Below are 19,043 nucleotides of genomic sequence, written 5' to 3'. Positions count from 1 at the left end.
GCATGGATGTGCAGGCAAATATTTTTTGAAGGGGTAGTAATCAAGGTTTGTCGAATTTCAACCCCAAACAAAGAAAATCTACAGTCAGACACTTTTGAGATTTAATTACATTTTTAAATTTTTGAGAATTTCTTTTCTTTTCAAATAGACAATGAAACGATGCAGAATTTTTTCATTACTAGTTTTGTTCATTATTAGGGAAGTTAGAGACATTTATGCAACAACTGTTTAATCTTAGACTCATTGTGAGTTATGAGTTTGCCTAGTGTGGTCTCTGTCATGTATCTAGTGACCATGAAAAGCTTTGAAATACACAGTGGTATTTGTCTTTCTGGGTCTGAGATACCTCATTCACTATAGTCTTTTCTAGTTCTACCCATTTAATTGCAAATTTCATGACTTTAATTTTCTTTACAGCTGAACAGAATTCCATTGTGCATTTGTACCACATTTGCATTATCCATTCACCAGCTGAGGGGGTAGTTGACATGTCGTCATGGGTGGGAGAAATCTCACAAGGTTCTACCCTTGATGAAGAGCTTTAGGCAATAAGAAGCTGCTGGGAGAAAAGAACCAGTGCTCTCTAGGGATGAGCATCCTGATAGATTATCCACTGCCAAGCAATCAGCCTGAAACACAAACACATATGGGCAACACCACATGGACTCAGCATGATATATAAAATGTGTGTGTGTGTGTGTGTGTGTGTGTGTGTGAATAATGATTTAAAAAGAAGAGCTCATTTATTTGGAAGAGAGTCAGAGGAAAATGGGATGAGTTAGTGAGGGAGAGACAAGGGTAGACAAGGGTAGAAAAGATACAGCACTCATGTATGAAATTCTGAAAAAACTACAAAGAAATAAACAGTGAGTAATAAGTTTTCTGTCTTTGATATTTATAGTTTTTGAGTGAGGTGTGTGAGTGTGTGTGTGTAAACACATATATGTGGGAGGGTATGTTTGCCCATGCAGGGGGTAGAGGTTAATATTGGGATGACTCCCTCAATCATTACTCTACTTTATCTTTTGATGTAGAGTCTCTCACTGAATCTTTACAAACACAACATTTCAACTAGATGCCTGGCCAATGAGCCCTCAGGATCCACCTGTCTACCTGCCTTTTCTGTTCCACTAAGCACAGTGGTTATGGGCAAACACAGACATGGCCTGCTTTTACATGGGTAGTGGAATCCAAACTCAGCTCCTCAGGCTTGCATAGCAAGCACTTTGTTTACTGAACCCATTCCCAGATCCAGGAGCTAGGTTTCTGAGGCTTGGCTCTTAGTTAATACATTTGTTATTCCTATGGTTTATATTTCACTTGGAATTTCTGCACTCAACAGTTGGGTTTTGTTCCAAGCAGGACTGATATTGTACAAATAAAGACAAGGGATGTTATGGATTTTTCAAACATGGCTCTTTCTTATTTCTGGCTATCATGGAGTCTGGACCATTTTTTATTGATCAATAAATTTTATTTCCAAATAAAAATGTGGTATTTCAAGAGCTATCTTTCAGTATGCTATAACATTAGTAGAAATTATGGACCAGAAAGAAATTTCAAAGAATTGATCAGTGTTTTATAGTGAAAAGGAAAACAAAATATATGGGCTGACTGTTCAAGTATACCAACATTTTATCCATGCTGTTAATTGTTTTTAGAAGGATGTTTGTATTCACCCATGTACCAATTCCTTCTCAAGTTTATTACTCACCCAGAGAAGCCTTCCCTGTATACCATGTGTAGAAGTGAATTTTCAAAACTGAAAGTGACATCAGTTTAGACGGTATGTCTTGCCAATAAAGATATTCTCACAAGGTGTGGTTCATTCATTTGTCACTAAGCCATGAGTAGGCCCAGATTCTTACACAAAAATTTCTCTCCAAAGTCAATTGATTACTTTGTCTTCGGCTGTTGAAAAGTGGCCCTGTATTTTCCCTCTATTCTGAAGATCCAAACAGGGTGTGCCACCTCACTGGGCACCTTTTGCAAAAGAAACCCTCAAGTGAAAGATGGCACCAGATCAGGCTACCCCCTCAATAATCTGTTTTGTCTTGAACATGATACAATTATTCTTCCATCTTTTGACTAAATATTGCTTCATACTATTCTAAGAGGGCTTTCTGCAGAAAAGATGTTGAAGTATGTTTTTATTCTTAGAACTTTTATAGATTGATTGTGTGTGTGTGTGTGTGTGTGTGTGTGCTTTCGTTCGTGGGTGTGTGTGGTAGAGTGTATGGGTGCAGAGACAATAGGAGGGTGTTATTCATTGTCCTGCTCTATCATTAACCCTTACTCCATTGAGACAGGTCTCTAGCTAGGCTGGCTGCCAACAAACCCTAGAGATCACCCTATCCAACTCCAAGCCCTAGGGTAACAGACAAATGAGGATCATTCCTAGACTGTAGGAATTTGAACTCAGGATTTCATGCTTCCACAGAAAGAGCACTTACACAGAACTTACCTAGCACTTTATTGTACCTTCTACTTTTTCTGAATCCCTTTCTAATTCTCCTCAACATGTATGGTGCTTATAGCACTAACTCCTTTCCCTTGGGATTTTTCTCAGTGAGAGAGAAGCAGCTTGGAATGCCTCACTGCTCAGTGGAGAGAACAAAGATGGCACTCCATCCAAGAGAAGCCTAGGGGAAGAGAAGGAAGAGGCTTGAGAGCATCCTTCTCACTCTTGTCATGCTTTCAGGACTGCCTGCAGACTTACAGTTGTTGATTTAGGACATTGTCCCTCTGTTTCTTTTGGCTAATTTGAACGACTGCTCTCTGCTGTAATCAAAGGCAATTCAAGAACTGACTGATGCAGATGAAAAGTTGCAAGATGAGACTGAGGGATGAGCTCTACCATCCTTTGCAAGCCAAATGCAAGTATTATACACTAGCTGCATTGAGGTCATTTGAGCATTCACTGGGTGCTAATCCCACTCTGAATTATCATACATAAAACTCAACTCATAAAAATTAAGAAAATAAAACTTAGTAAGTTTGTTTTCCAAGTGAGTTGTCCTGTCTTTAGTAACTTAAACATTTGTAAACCACTCAAATTTAGTAACTACTTGAACTCCATCTTTTGTTTTCTTGGAGGAAGCTCAAGGAAGCCTCATTAAGCACTGGGTGCCCCAGCCTGTTAGACAAAGAGAGTAAAATCCACAAATAAATGTCCAATTGTTTAAGATTTGTAGCAGGTGTTTTCTCTGAATGATTTCTTTCTCAGTATGGGGATTTCATGTTGCTGCTGGTCCTTGTGGATGGAGATGTTTCTGAACATGGCATTGAAACTGTCCATGACCTTCTCTTTATAAAACTACTCTTCTGAGTTCTTAGGGCTGAGGGGATATCTAATGCTCTGAATGGCACTTGGCTTGCCTCATGTGACTTACAGCAGATTTGATTCCACTGGTTACCTTTCCTAAGAGTTAACCTGGAGAAAGACTCCAGTGCTTTGTTTGGGAATAAATAAAGAGTAGCCAGATGACTGGTTTATTGCTTCAACTGAAGTTTCCTGTGTTTGAGTTGATATGCATTTATTAGACAGCAGAAAATATCTAGGGACACAATTCTGATAAAAGAAAGGGTCTGAGTTTTGTTCCAATAAAACAACAAAGAAACTTAAATGATGTATAGGCAGTGTTGTAAACACATCATATGGATTACCTCAATGAATCAGTAACCATTTCTACAAAATAGATCCATTTATGATCCTTAATTCACAGCTGAAAAAACCAAGACCCAGAGAGATTAAATGAGTTAAACAGAGCCTACAACTGGGACAGCTAGTTAGAGGAGAGGGAAAAGTTCTGCCCAGATCTGATTGAAGTCTGCTCCCTTGAAAGGTGGGTGATATCCCCTTCCCAGAACATGCTAAACTATAGAACTCAAAGAATGGGCCCAGAAGGCCTTCCTCGGCATGATCTCTGGCATTAACTGTCCTTGCAACTCTAGATGAGTCATCTCATCTCCCTAGGCTTGGGTTTCTCTATGTAAGATGAAGGTTGGGGACAATTTGTATTGGACACTCTCTAAGTTCTCTGACTCTATAATTACTGTACAGTGACCTCAGATGTATGGGTGTGTCTAACCACTTATGCCTGAATACACACCACACCATCATGATTTGATGCTAACCCCTGACCTCAGTGAATCCTAATATTTACAGCAGCCCCCTCTGGTACATAAAAACAGTTGTAATATCCGGCAAGAAAATGGGAAGACAAAAACAAAGGAAGGAGGGAGTAAAGGAAAAATGGAAAGAGAGGGAAAAAGAATGTTGCATATTCATGTGATTTATGCTAATGCCAAGATGAAGAGGGAAAAGGAAGAAAAGAAAAAGAAGAGGAGGGGGAAGAAGAGGAGGAAGAGGAGGAGAGAAAAAAAACGAAGAAACAAAGAACAAACAAAAAAAACCCCAAAAACCTCACACCAAATGCTCCTTTTTAACTTGTTTTGTGCAATATTAGCTTGAGAACTTTACTTTGGCTTATTAGATATAGGTAGCCTCCATTTGGAAGCTTGTATTTTTTAAGGTTTTTCTACTGTTTTATGATAGGAAAGAGAAAATGTCAAAGGTAGACCCCAGAACACAGCAGGAGATACCCAGAACATCCTGAGGGAATGCTACCTAGGAAAACAAACATTACAGCTGCACTGATGCAGGGTGCATTCTGGTCTCAGCTTCTCCCTCATTCCTGTCACCTTAACGCAGTTGTCACAGCATGTAAAATGCCACAGTCAGTGCCATCTTACCTGCACTGCTTTAGAGCAAAAAGTATCCCAAGAGTCTGAGAAAAATAATTGTATTATTTTTAGTTGCTGCAGAATCAGGTGGAGCGGACAACAACTTGGAAGAACAGAACTGGAAATGCTAAAAATACTACTTCCCCCAGCAACTGAAATTTTAAGAAAAAGTTAGGAAGAGCCTGAGAGGGAGGTGGTATTAGAATTCATATCTCTCAGCTGCGGTCAGTTTATTTATCAAGACCAGGGAGGGCAGAGCACAGAGGGACAGTGGGGGATTCCACTTGGAACAGGCAAGGTACATAGAGACCACATTGAACTGGGAGAGAAAAGTAAAACGTGACTTGTCTATTGCATCCAGTACCCAGAGCAAAGCCTGTGTGGAGAATGGCTGGAAAATCCAAGTCGTATCGAGAAACAGCCTTCTTTCTTTCTTTCTGTGAGTGTGAGCCCAGCAGACGCCATGAGCGCAGTAGCGAGGAAGCAAGGCTGTGTTTTGACACACGTGTTTCCCATTGATATCTGGAGACAGCCCAGTAGCTGGGCTTGACAAAACCGGATCGAAGCAGAGGCAGAGTAGGGTTTCAAAGCAGGCAGTGAAAGACCAGGAATGCTGTTCAGGAAATTCTTCAGGCATGGGCAGGGACTTGGCTGCAGTTGTGCGGTTGGAAAATGTGACTGGGGCAGCTCCTGAGTGCAGGCAGGGCCTGCTCACATGGGCGGGCTAAGTGGCCGCCTCCTTCAGAACCTCTCAGCTTTCCCCAGGACCACGGGGACTCTCATCCGCCACTCTGTGAAACAGAGGAGAGGTAGGGAACTTGCAGCTCTTGCCTTTCCAGCCTAACTTCCTGAGCCCTGTCTGGTGTTTGTTCACAAACACTGGGGGGGCGGGGGGGTGGGGTGAGATAGGGGTCGCGTGTGTATGTGTTAATTAACACATTTCAGCTCCTTCACCTCTGCAGAGGGAGCCGGTGGTTCTCATCTTTGTTTTCCCCACAAAGGCCCTGGAGGTCTGAGTTTCAACAGTGCCCAGGCACTTTTGAAAGTTAGGACACTACAGCTAACACCACCGGGAAGGGAGAGTGTGTGGATTCCTCCTGTTGTCACTCTGTTCCAGCGGTCTGGAAGTTTCCCTTTCTGCTTCACAGGATACTTCATTGACAGCAAAGACAATCTCTGATGAAAAATGTTCCCGTTCTTAATGCTTCAAGGGTTTTAAGACGGTGTTCCAAGCAGGGAAGAGTGCTCTGTTTTCGGAGGGAATCAGAGTTTGAAGTTTTTACTTTGGAACACATTTTGTTTTCTTTTTTTTTGGAGAGGGTAGGAACAAATGTGTGTGTAAGGGTTCCTGGTGTCTTTTATTTTCATATATGATTTTGGCTTTCTTATGTGAGTTTTGAAGAGCAGTAACATATTTTTACCCAACGTGTGCTGGGCTGTTATTCTGCTTTGGTAAACAATTCCCTTTTTACTCAGTGGCAGGAATAACCTGCAGGTAAAAAATACAGATAATATAGCCACAGCAGAAAGCGGTAATTTATTTTTTTTATCATTGTTAAAAATAGAGACTAATGATGTGAATGTTTTATCGACCACTTCATTTTATTTTCACCTAACTAAAAATAGTGCATTAAAATATTGAATAATTTTAGTGTGGCAGGGAGACCTTGGCTTTCCTGGTCAATTTTAATTCTCTTTTATACATATAGGCTGTATTGCAATGCATGTAGTAGCCCTCCTAGGACTTTGGCATTGCTCCTTTCTGTGTTCATAGTTAGAAGACAAGCTCCACATTGCCACTGTCTTTAAGATAAGTCTGGACTAAAGCTCATCCATCCTGCTGTAGGTTTCCTTGCAATAGAGTCCATGGCAAGAGGAACTCCCCAGAGGGGACTTGGGCAAAAGCCTGCCTGGGGAAAATAGATAAAAGGGTGGAGTCCTTGCCTACTAGTTCTGTAGCAAAGAGCCACTAGACCTCATGAGTGCTTCTCTTGGAAAATGGGTTGAGCTTAATTCCTGAACCCCCTAACAAGCAGCTTGTCAGTACTCGATGAGATGGGGCTGAATGAAGAGTAAATGCTGGAATGCCTCAGTTTCCCCATCTTAAGATGGGTAGGCAGAAGTCACTCTGGTAGTAAAGTTTTCAGATTCTCAACTAGCACTTTCTTTCCCCTTAGTTTAGTTGTTGGAGGATAGAATCTGTATGTGACTGACAGCTAGCTGGCTTTCTTAGTCTTGAGTAATGGCTCACACCTGTTTTCCTTGTTCATCTCATCTGAGTGTCAAGAGGGATAGAGGTGGATGGAGTAGGGCAGGGTGGGGCAGCTTAAAGAATTCCAGGACTCCCTACAGGCTAGGGAGGACAGTTAGAAGTCAAGATGGACCATGACTCTCTTTTTAAATGTCCAGGCAGATTAGGAGCTGGCATGAACAACAGCCAAGCACCCATTGCCAGGAACAGAGACAGAAAGAGATCTGGAATGTCATCGCCTCTAAATTTAGTTCATGTCAAGCTTTCTGCAGAAAGGCGTGACATAGCAACTCCAGGTTGCAAGATTGTGCAGAGTAGTGCCCAAACTGGGAAGAAACTCTGAGTTCCTATTTTTTTTTTCGTTAGTTTTTTTTTTTAATTTTAAATAGCTTGTTTTACATGTCAATCCCAGTTCCCTCTCCCTCCCCTCCTCCCGCACTCCCCTTCCACCCTCCCTCCCACCCTATTGCCACATACTTCCACATAGGGGATGTCTAGAGTCTATCATTTTACTCTTGGTAGGGTCAAGGCACTCCCCTAAGAGTCCAGGCTGAGAGAGCATCTCTCTTTGTGCTATAGGCACATGAAGACAGATTGTATACCAGGAATAGACACTGATCCACAGCTCAGAGCCCCATAGGTTGTCCAGGCCTTCTCACTGACACTCACATTTGGGGGTCCAGATCAGTCCCATTCTGGCCTCCCCACTGTCGGTCTGGGGTCTATGAGCACTCCCTGTTCAGATCAGCTGTCTCTGCTGGTTTTGCCAGCCCATTCTTTGCCAATTTGCTCATCATTCCTCTCTCTCTGTCACTGGGTTCCTTGGGTTCAGTTCAGTGCTTAGATGTGTGTTTGCCTCTGCTTCCATCAGTCCCAGGATGAAGGCTCCCGGATAGTTATAGCCATCAAGTTCATTATCAGGAATGGGCATTCGAGGTGGTCCTTCCACTATTGCTTAGCTTGCCAATTGATGTTATACCTTTAGATCACTCGAGGTCACTCTGGTGCCTGATCTGTCTTCGATCCTATGATTCCCTCTTCCCCCTATTCTACCCCCACCCCCTCAACTTCCTGTTCCCCCATGACCAACTCCCTTCCTCTTTACCCCCTCTATTCTTCCCAGGTCCCACTACCCCCCCCTCGCCAACCTGCACTTTTTTCACGTGCGTGAGTTTTATTCCAGCAAGTCATTACTTCTTCTTGTATTTTTTCAGTTTCGTGTTTGTTTGGAGACAGGGTCTCTCTGTAGCCCTGTTTGTCCTGGAACTCATTATGCAGATCAGGTTGGCCTCAAACTGAGTTCCTATTTTTGAAAGAAAGAAACTCAAGCTCTTAACGTTTGAAAGGGATGTGGGGAGGAGGGTGACAGTGAAGAAATCTGGACAGAGGTGCATACTGTAAAGACAGAGCTGGGCAAAATGAGCATGGAGCATGGAGGAAGAAAAATCTCTACACAGGAAATTAGCACACTTCTTAAACTCCTTCAGACACTGCTCTGCTTGGCTTCACACGCAGGTAAATCATGGCCTCGTTGCACTAGTCTGGTTTACCTTCCTTGTAAAGGGAGACCTTATGGTCAACCTGCCCTGCAGTACCTTCTGGAAGTAATCAGAAAGCACATTTTGTAAGAATAGCACTACCCAGAGGGCTCAGATTTCCTAAGCAGATGAGAACAGGCTCTTGGGGCCTTATTTTAGCCCATATTTGTTCCTTGCAGAACTATTCCTGCGGGAGCATTGAGTGAAGGGACCAGGTGGACATGAGCAAGTCACTTCTGAGATGAAGCTATTCCAGGCTCTGCTAAACCTATTTTATAAAAACAAAGTTTTGAAAGAGAAGACCATGCTATATATGCTTTTTTAAAAATAGGTAAGCAATGTTATTTTTTTCTTCAGAGATACAGGACTGATAGAAGATTGTGATGTAGATAAAGGGTAGATAGAAAACATGTGACAAAAACATGAGTGATATGGAGAGTAAGATAATGGAAAATATGTTATGATAAATAGTTAGATATAGAAAATAGACTATAATAAAAATAGGTAGGTAGGTATATAGGTAGATAGATAGATAGATGAATGATAGATTAGATATGCACAGAGAGAAATGATAGATAGGCATGTTGATTACTACAGAAACACAGATGGGTGAGGGGATAGGTGATTGATAGAATAGATTCATGATAGATGATAACACTTATGGAGCATTAATAAATAGAAGGGATAGGTAAGAAGATACAATATGTAGGTATATGAATAATAGGGACATATAGGAGAGATTGGTAGAGAGATTGTAGATCAGTAGATTGGTAGCTAGATTCAGAGACATAATTGGTGAGTAGATGGTAGAATAGATAGATGGTAGATATGTAGAAGAAATAGTTAAGCAGATAAGTGGTTAGAACTGATAGACACTTAATGATTGATAGGATGATAAACAGATGATAGGTGCTAGACAAACAGACAATTGATATATTTATCATGGAAATTAGCTCACAACTATGAAAACCAAGAACCACCAGGATTAGTTTGATGCTGCATCTCCAGGAAATAGTGTAATATCATTTAGAAGGGGAAGTCCAAAGGCAGGTATAACTCCCAATCTGTGACTGAGGGTTTATTGAAACAAGAGGGTGTTCCAATAGGGGCAGTACTGTTCTAAGCTTGAGAATCTAACGGCCCAGATCCAGGGAAATGTATGTTTGCCAGCAGAAGACACTACCAAGAGATGCTGTTCCTGACAGGTCTGTAGGCATCTGGAAAGGAATGGCTTTGGAACACCCTGTTCTGGTGGAGCCCGGATACATTAACTTATTCTATATGTTGGGATTTTGCAGGAGGTTTCATTGGAAAAGAAAGTTTGAAAGCTGGGTCAGTGAAAATTGCATTTGACCATCAGTCCTTCAAACCCTGCTTGTGGTAATCTAAGTATTAAAAGGATTGTTTTTCACACATGTGGTTATAGATCAGACTTATAAAGCCAAGACTATGTCAGGGAGAATTGGTTCCCCTACTTCTACATAGGCTTTATTTATACCTTATTTTCTTTTCTAAGTGCCATGCACAAGCAAGGGAAGTAGTTACAGAGCATGAAGGGGAATTATTTGTCCCTCTAACTCCTTTAATATGGAAGAAATACCCTTCATTATGGTCTTGCCCTGATGCTTCCACGCACACAGACATAACTGGGTCAGGCACCGGTCCCATGGAGTAATGCTTCAAGGACTGTCTTTGGCTAATCTTTTACTCTCTAAGACCTGAGTAGAAATCATAATCTGAGGTGAAGGTTTTTTGATCATTGATGCAAATCAGAGTGTTGTTAGCATCTAAAAATAGGAAATCTGTAAGTTAGATCACAGATGGTGTTGGTCATAAGTCCTTGGCATCCCAAAAAAAGTTAAATAAAAGAAGAGTCAAATATATTTGAACTCTTAAACCAAGTGAACCATTTATTCTGTTATAAATTCTGTTATAAAGATGTAAGTCTTAAGACAAGAGAAAGGTTCTCTTGCCTAAGAAGTGCAGGCAATCCTGCTTAAAGACAGCACTTCTGGGTTCTTGATACCAAGTGTGGGTTGTGAGTGTGCTTTATGTGTGCTGGCCCAATAATTATGCTTAGTGACACTTTAGAAGCCATATTAGACAGATGAACAGTATAAGGGGGGTCTTAGTAATAGAGGACCTCTCAGAAGTCACCAACACTCATAGTCTTCAAAAACTATTGAAAAACATGAAAGTTGGAAAATTCTCAGTTATGAAAGTTCTCCTCCCTGCAATGTGTTCAAGTTAAGTCAAATTACAGGGCTTGTGAAATACTGTTTTGTCATTTGCCTACTGCTGAAATACTAGTATGGCTTTGGTGGCAAATGTCAGAAAGATATGACACAATGTCTTGAGTGATAGTTTTACTCACTCTACCCCCTACACTGAGGTTGTTTGAGTGCTATTTCCTCTCTCAAGCATGATCAAAATCAGTCCGTTTGTACCTCTGTGCACTGTGGAGCCCAATATCTTCCTCATGGCCTCTGAAGTCATGCATGAAGGTGATGGTGGTACTTGGCATGAACACAGGTTTTTGAAGTGAAACAAACAGTAGTGATGGAGATCTCTAGAACGTTTTAGCTCACTTCTTCCCTTGGTCTCAAGTTTAGAAGGGTGCCCACACTTTGTTTCTTTGTGTTTCTCAGAATCTATGATTTCTGTAATTCCAAGGCAAACTCTACATCTGCTTTCCCAAGTCTGGACATCTTGAAATATTTTATTCATCCCTCTGTTTTACCCTTACTCATGCTATCATCTTTATCCTCCTCTGTAATATTCTTGTTAACCGATGTTTGACAAAACTGTATTTCTCTGAACTTTAATCCAGCTATCTGAGCAGGAAAGAGAGTGGATTCCAAGGACAGGGAGTACAACAAACAATTAAAAGTAGATGAAGACCTTGCCTTAGCAAATGAGCGGTAAAGCTGAGAATTGGGCCCTAGCTCTATTGGGATCCTGACTCTGACCTTATGAAGCTTTCATCATCACCCTGGGCCCCAATGTCCTGGTCTATAAATGAACTATGATAATATCTGCCTCACAGTGTGTTGTGGATGCAGAATACACATAACATAAACCTCTATGCAGAGTAAACATTTAGCCATTTAGGCATACACGTGGTTAATGTTAACTGTTGTGGTACCAGATAAACTGAGAATGAATGGAATAACCAGATCATGATAAAGGTCACCAATGGAGGGAGAGGGCTTTGTTTTGAGTTGCATAGCTTCCTTTCTGGTTGCATTCCCTCTGAATTTCTCTGCAGCTTTCATTGTCCCCATTACTTCACCTTTGCTGCCACATGGAAAGGTGACTGTCTTCATTATTGCTTCAGATTCCTGTTGCCAAATGTGAGCCACCTCCTCTAAAGCAAAGCTTGTATGCTATGGCCTCTGACCTGACTCTCAGCTGGGCCTGCGGAATTCAGAGGACTGTGTCACCATGGTTCACTTCGTGTGTAAATCCTGTGAGATTGGTTTGCTAGCAACTCTTTGCTGATGGCTGTACTAATGCTCGGGGTGTGTAGGTGGCTGTGGATACAATTGCTTTATTCTTCTTGTTTTAACCAAGAAAGCAGTGCTGCCTATTAAAGCAAGCACAATGCCCTGATAAAGACGATACTGTCAGGGAGCAGACTCTCTCTGTGTAAAATACATTTCCAATTCCTCTGATAGGATCAGACTCAGTTGTGAACACCCTGACTTCCACAGGATGTTTTTGGAATGCCTAGAGGCCCTGCTACTGCTTGCCCATGTTATTGTGGTCGGCAGGGTGAACTGCCTTCTTCAAGCAGATCCTTACACAGTATCCTACTGGAAAGACTGATGGGGGATGTGCACGGAGCATGGTGTATTTCACAAGAGTAGATTGCTGAAGGACAGAGTGTATGGGAAAAGAGCCACATTGTTCTTCCATTCCAATGTGTCCTTATGGCTGTCTTTTCTCTTTTCTTTTGTTAAAATATTTCTGGCTCTTTCCCTCTCCTTTATTTAGTGCCAGCATCACATCCCTATATTTTGTTTTCTCTCTTGTTGAGTACCTACGTGCTCATCACAGTAGGCATCTGCCTTGCTCTAGGGAGCTGAGTGCAGGTAAGAGGTAAGTCTAGACAGCATAACTTTGGCAATGTCATGACCAACATTAGTTCCAAAGTGCGCTGTGCACTTTAGAAAGGACTGTGGCCTTGCCCCTCTATGTAAACAAGCTGTGCACAATATATTCCATACTGAGAATCCTCCAGTCAAAATCCATGTGCTGTTCTATAAAATTATTTAGGCTCACAAAGTGAATTTGTTTGGATTTGCTTTGTTGAGACTTGGTCTTAACTTTGTAGCCCTGGTTAGCCTCAAACTGCTGATGGCCTGCATAGGCTTTAGAATGCTGGGATCATTCTAAGCTGTGCTTAGCTCCTTCCATCACACACTTTTCTATTCATTTACTGAGTTATATCCTAACATAGCATGTGAAAATCTGAGTGTCCAGATGATTCATTACAACAAAAGAAATGTGTCTGTGGTCTCACTTGTGTCTATGGTCTCACTTGTCATGTCACCAAGACAGAGCAGTTCTGAACAGTTCTTCCTTTGAGCAGGTGCATGCTTCCTTCAGTCATTTGTGCTACCGAGTGACAATTTATATGACTCAATTCAATTTGCCTCTGCAGAGTTTCTTAATGGAACTCTGGAACACAGTGACTCAGAGGGCCCTTTCTCAGTTCTCCTGAAATGGGGCTCATTGGATCGAACTTAGGGTACCATGAAGTTGTGGCTTATTTCTCTACAAGAACACCATTGTGCTGGGTTGGGTATCTGATTGAAGAGAAATGCAAAAGCTAATATGATAGCAAGGAGCAGAAGGCTCATAGTGAGATATTGTTCATAAAACTAATATCACATGAGTGGTAGTAGGAGTAAGAAGTTATAAACATGTCAGAAGTCAGATGAATCACTGGAGATTGTTTAAGAAAGGGTGTCAGGGACTGGAGAGTTGGCTCAGTAGTTAAGGGTATGTACTGTTTTTGCAAAGGACCAGACTTTGTTTCCCAACACTCATGTTAGGTGGCTTACTATCACCTGTAACTCCAGCTCCAAATGACACAACACCCTCTTCTGGCTTCTGTGTGTATCTGTATTCACATGCAAATATGCCAGCATATATATACATGTAAACATACATTTATAGAGAATTATTTTTTTCCTTTTTTTAAAATTCAAATTAGAAACAAGCTTGTTTTACACATCAATCCCATTCCTATCTCTCCCGTCCTCCCCTTCCCCCCACCAGCCCCCTATTCCATATCCTGTCTGCTACCCAGGGAGGCCTTCTATGAGTGATCTTCAAAGTCTGTCATATCATTTGGAGCAGGGCCTAGGCCATCCCTCATGTGTCTAGAGTAAGAGAATATTCCTCTATGTGGAATGAGCTCCCAAAGTTCATTCCTATACTAGGAATAAATGCTGATCCAATGCCAGAGGTCCCATAGATTGCCCAAGCCTCCTGACACCCATATTCAGGGAGGTCCTGGGTTGGTCCTATGCTGGTTTACCAGATATCAGTCTGGGGTCCATGAGCTCCCCCTTGTTCAGGTTAGCTGTTTCTGTGGATCTCTCCAGCCTGGTCTTGACACCTTTGCTCATAACTCCTCCCTCTCTGTAACTAGATTCCAGGAGTCCAGCTCAGTGTTTAACTGTGGGTGTCTGCTTCTGATTCCATCAGCTACTGGATGAGGGCTCTAGGATGGCATATAAAATAGTCATCAATCTCATCATTGGTGAAGGACATTTAAGGTAGCCTCTCCACTACTTCTTAGCTTGTTAGTTAGGATCATCCCTGTAGATGTCTGGACATTTCCCTAGTGTCAGATTTCTCTTTAAACCTATAATGACTTCCTCTATTGTGGTATCTCTTTTCTCTATTCTTCCCCCAACTCAATCTTCTTACAGGCTCATGTCTTCCTCTCCCCTCCTCTTCTCCCCTTCTCTTTCTCCTAACTCCCTCTAACCTCCCCCTATCCTCTCTGCTCAGGAGATCTTGTCCCTTTCCCCCTCTCCAGGGTACCATATATGTTTCTGTTAGGATCCTTGTTTCCTAGCTTCTCTGGCTATGTGGATTATAGGCTGGTAATCCTTTGCTCTATGTCTAAAATCCATATATGAGTGAGTACATACCATGTTTGTATTTTTGTGACTGGGCTACCTCACTCATGATGATTTCTTCCAGTTCCATCTATTTGCCTGTGGATTTCAAGAGTCTATTATTTTCTTCTGAGTACTCCATTATGTAAATTTACCACATTTTCTTTATCTACTCTTCACTTGAGGAGCATCTAAGTTGCTTCCAGGTTCTGGCTATTACAACTAATGCTGCTATGAACATAATAGGACAGATGTCATTGTTGTATGAATGTATATTTTTTGGGTATATGCCTAAGAGTGGAATTGATGAATCTTGTGGTAGAATGATTCTCATTTTCCTAAGGAATCTTCATATTGATTTCCAAAGTGGTTGTAAAAGTTGACTCTCCCACCAGCAGTGAAGAATTGTTCCCCTTTCTCTACATACTCTCCAGCATAAACTGTTGTTGGTGTTTTTGATTTTAGCCATTCTGACAGGAGTATGATGGCATCAGAGTTGTTTTGATAGACATTTGCCTGATGGCTAAGGATGTTGAACACTTTCTTAAGAGTCTTTCAGGCATTTTAGACTCCTCCATTTAGAATTCTCTATTTAGTTCTATATCTCACTTTTTAATTGGATTATTTGTTGATTTGGAGACGAATTTTTGAATTCTTTGTATATTTTGGACATCAGTCCTCTGTCAGATATGGGGTTGGTGAATATCTTTTCCCATTGTATGGGCTACTGTTTTGTTGACTGTGTCCTTTGCCTTACAGAAGCTTCTCAATTTCAGGATATCCCATTTATTAATTGTCGATCTCATTGTCTGTCCTATTGTTGTTATGTTCAGGAAATGGTCTCCTGTAGCAATTCATTCAAGGATACCTCTTGCTTTCTCTTCTAAGAGGTTCAGTGTGGCTGGATTTATGTTGAGGTCTTTGAATCATTTGGACTTAAGTTTTGTGCATGGCTATAGACATGGATCTATCTGCAGTCTTCTCTATGCCAGCAGCCAGTTATGCCCTCACCATTTGTTAAAGATGCTTTCTTTTTTCCATTGTATAATTTTGACTTCTTTGTCAAAAATCAGGTGTTTACAGGTGTGTGGGAGATAATATCAGGGTTTTCAATTCGATTTCTTTAGTCTACCTGTATAGTTTTGTACCAGTACCAAGCTGTTTTCAGGACTATAGTTCTGTAATGGAGCTTGAAGTCAGGGATAAAGATGCCTCTGGAAGTTCTTTCCTTTATTGTACAGGGTTATTTTGGATATTCTGGGTATTTTGTTATTCCACATAAAGTTGAGTATTATTCTTTCAAGGTCTGTGAAGAATTGTGCCAGTATTTTCAAGGGGATTGCATTGAAACTGTAGTTTGATTTTGGAAAGATTGCCATTTTTACTACATTGATCCTATCCAAGAGCATGGTAGATCTTTCCATTTTCTAGTATCTTTCTTTAAACATTCAGAGTTCTTGCTATACAGGTTAATTTGCTTGTTCTCTCTGCCCTTTGGTTATTTTAGATAAAAGTTTATCTTGTTGATTTTTTCAAAGAACCGACTCTTTGGTACATTGATTCTTTGGACTGTTTTCCTAGTTTCTACTTTATTGATTTCAGCCCCTCAGTTTGCTTATTTCCTGCAGTCTACTCCTCCAGGGTGAGTTTGCTTCTTTCTGTTCTAGACCTTTCAGTTGTGCTGTTAATTCTCTGGTTTGACTATTTCCAGCTTCTTCATGTGGGCTATTAGTGCTATGAACTTTCCTCTTAGTACTGCTTTCAAAGTGGCCCATAAGTTTGGGTATGTTGTGTCTTCATTCTCATTGAATTCTAGGACGTCTATTTTTTTTTTTTTTTTGGTTTTACGAGACAGGATTTCTCTGTATTGTTTTGGAGGCTGTCGGTCCAGCCTGGCCTTGAACTCACAGAGATCCGCCTGCCTCTGCCTCCCGAGTGCTGGGATTAAAGGCGAGCACCACCACCGCCCGGCAATTCTAGGATGTCTTTAATTTCTTTCTTTATTACTTCCTTGACCCAGGAATGGTGAAATTGCTTATCATTCAATTTCCATTAGTTTGTACAGTTTCTGCAATTTGTGTTGTTGAATTCTAACTTTAAAGCATAGTGGTCTGATAAGATAAAGGGGGTTATTCCAAATTTTTGTATCTGTTGAGGTTTGTTGTGTTGCCTAGTATGTAGTCGATTTTCGAGAAGGTTCCATGTGGCACTGAAAAGAAGATATATTCTTTTTTCCCCTCAATATATGTTTTTATTTAAATTAGACACAAGAATGCTTCACATGTCAGTCCCAGCTCCCTCTCCCACCCCTCTTCCCTTGTCCCTCCATCAGCCCTCCCAGCCCCCCCCCAGTACCCATATCATTCCCCAGGGAGGGTGAGGCCCTTCTTGGGGGGGATCTCCAAAGTCTGTCCTTCCCCATATTCTTTTGTGTCTGTATGGAATGTTCTATAGATGTCTGTTAAGCCTGATTGGGCCATAGCTTCTGTTAGTTCTTTTGTTTCTTTGTTAAGTGTCTGGTAGTCCTGTCTAGTGGTGAGTGTAGGGTATTGAAGTCTCCCAATATAAGTATGTGAGGTTTTATGTGTGATTTGAGTTTTAGTAATATTTCTTTTACGAACATGGATGCCTTTGTATTTGGAACTTAGGTGTTCAGAATTGAGACTTCATTATGATGGATTTTTCCTGTGATGAATATGAAGTTAACTTCTTTACCTCTTTTGATTTCAGTTTGAAATCTAATTTGTTAGGTATTAGGATAGTTACACCAGCTTGTTTCTTGGGTCCATTTGATTGGAAAATCTTATTCCAACTCTTTACTCTGAGGTAATGTCTGTCTTTGAAGTTGAGGTGTATTTCTTGTATGCTGCAGATTATGGATTCTGTCTTCCTATCCATTCTGTTATCCTATGTCTTTTTATAGGTGAGTTAAAACCATTAATATTGAGGAAAATTAAGGGCCATTTTGTGTTAAGTCTTGTTTGTTTTGGATTTGGTGGTGGTGGTGGTATTGTGTGTGGATTTATGCTGCTTTTTCTTTTTGCTTTTGGTAAAGTGGAATTATCTATTGCCTATGTTTGTGTAAGTGTAGTTACCTCCCTTAGATTGGAGTTTTCCTTCCAACATTTTTTGTAGGGCTGAATTAGTGGTATTTTTGTTTAAATCTGGTTTTATCATGGAATATCTTGTTTTCTCCGTCTATAGTGATTGAAATCTTTGCTAGGTATAGTCATCTGGCCTGGCATCCATTATCTCTTAATGTTTTTAGTCTATCAATCCAGGACCTTCTGGCTTTCAGTTTCCATGGAGAAGTCAGGTATAATTCTGATAGATTTGGCTTTAAATATTACTTGGCCTTTTTCCTTTGCTGCTCTTAATATTCTTTCTTTATTCTGTATGTTTGGTGTTTTGATTATTATGTGATGAGGGGACTTTTTTGTGGTTCACTTTTATTGGTATGTCTTTCTTTAGGTTGGAAAAGTTTTCTTCTATGATTTTTCTTAATATGTTTTCCTCACCTTTGAGTTGGGTTTCTTACCTTCTTCTATACCTATTATTCTTAGGTTTGGCCTTTTTATGGTGTGCCATATTTCTTGGATATTTTGTGTTAGAGATTTGTTGGACTTAAGATTTTCTTTGGTTGATGAATCTATTTCTCCAATTGTGTCTTCAGTGCCTGAGATTCTCTCTTCCATCTCTTGTATTCTGTTGGTTATGTTTGCATCCCTAGTTCCTGATCGTTTACCAAGCTTTTCTAATTCTACCCTTCCCTCAGACAGTGTTTGTTTTATTGTCTCTATTTCAGCTTGCACTGTTTCATTTGTTTCTTGCAATTTTTGGTTTGTCTTTTCCTCCATTTCTTTATTTTTCATTTGTTTTTTCTTCTACTTTTTTAACAGATTTTTTTCATTTCCTCTTTTAGAGTTTCTATCATCTTCATGAAGTTGTTTTTAAGGTTGTTCTCTTCTGCTTTATCTGTGTTTTGATGTTCAGGTCTTGTTGATGTAGAGTCCCTAGACTCTAGTGGTGACTTATTGGTTTTTCTGTTATTGAAATTGTTCTTATATTGTTGTCTTCCCATTCCTTCTTCCAGTTGGGGTCTCTTTCTCTTCTTGAGGGTATGGGTCCAAAGTTCTCTTCTGGTGGGTGCAAGCAGGTCCACTGCTCTGATAGGTCTCACATTGGGTGAAAACTGGTCAGAGACACTCCCACTCCTGGTGGGTAGAGGCAGAAGCAGCACTGTGATGTCAGCAAACTCTGGATGGCTTGAACCACCTTGGGTGAGTCAACCTGCCCGGAGTCCCCAGGCCAGGAGATTTCAAAGAGGGCAAATAGAGGTCGGGCCTGAGACAGGAGCCCATGTTCACCTCC

General features: G+C 40.9%; 1 protein-coding gene across 4 annotated transcripts in view; it reads left to right on the top strand.

The window, feature by feature from the left end:
* Sgcd (sarcoglycan delta) overlaps positions 1-19,043 on the top strand; it is a 601,123-nt gene that overhangs the window by 230,004 nt on the left and 352,076 nt on the right. The window contains 1 exon segment of one of the 4 annotated variants that reach the window (NM_001281618.1): positions 5,526-5,555. The exons of 2 other annotated variants lie outside the window; for them this stretch is intronic. The gene's annotated coding sequence lies outside the window, so the exon portion shown is untranslated. 4 annotated transcript variants of the gene reach the window in all.

The sequence above is a fragment of the Mesocricetus auratus genome, unplaced genomic scaffold, assembly GCF_017639785.1.
Source record: "Mesocricetus auratus isolate SY011 unplaced genomic scaffold, BCM_Maur_2.0 Super-Scaffold_100007, whole genome shotgun sequence".
Classification (NCBI taxonomy): Eukaryota; Metazoa; Chordata; class Mammalia; order Rodentia; family Cricetidae; genus Mesocricetus; species Mesocricetus auratus.
The sequence above is the reverse complement of the archived record's forward strand: the minus strand, read 5'-3'. Positions and strand labels throughout refer to the sequence as shown.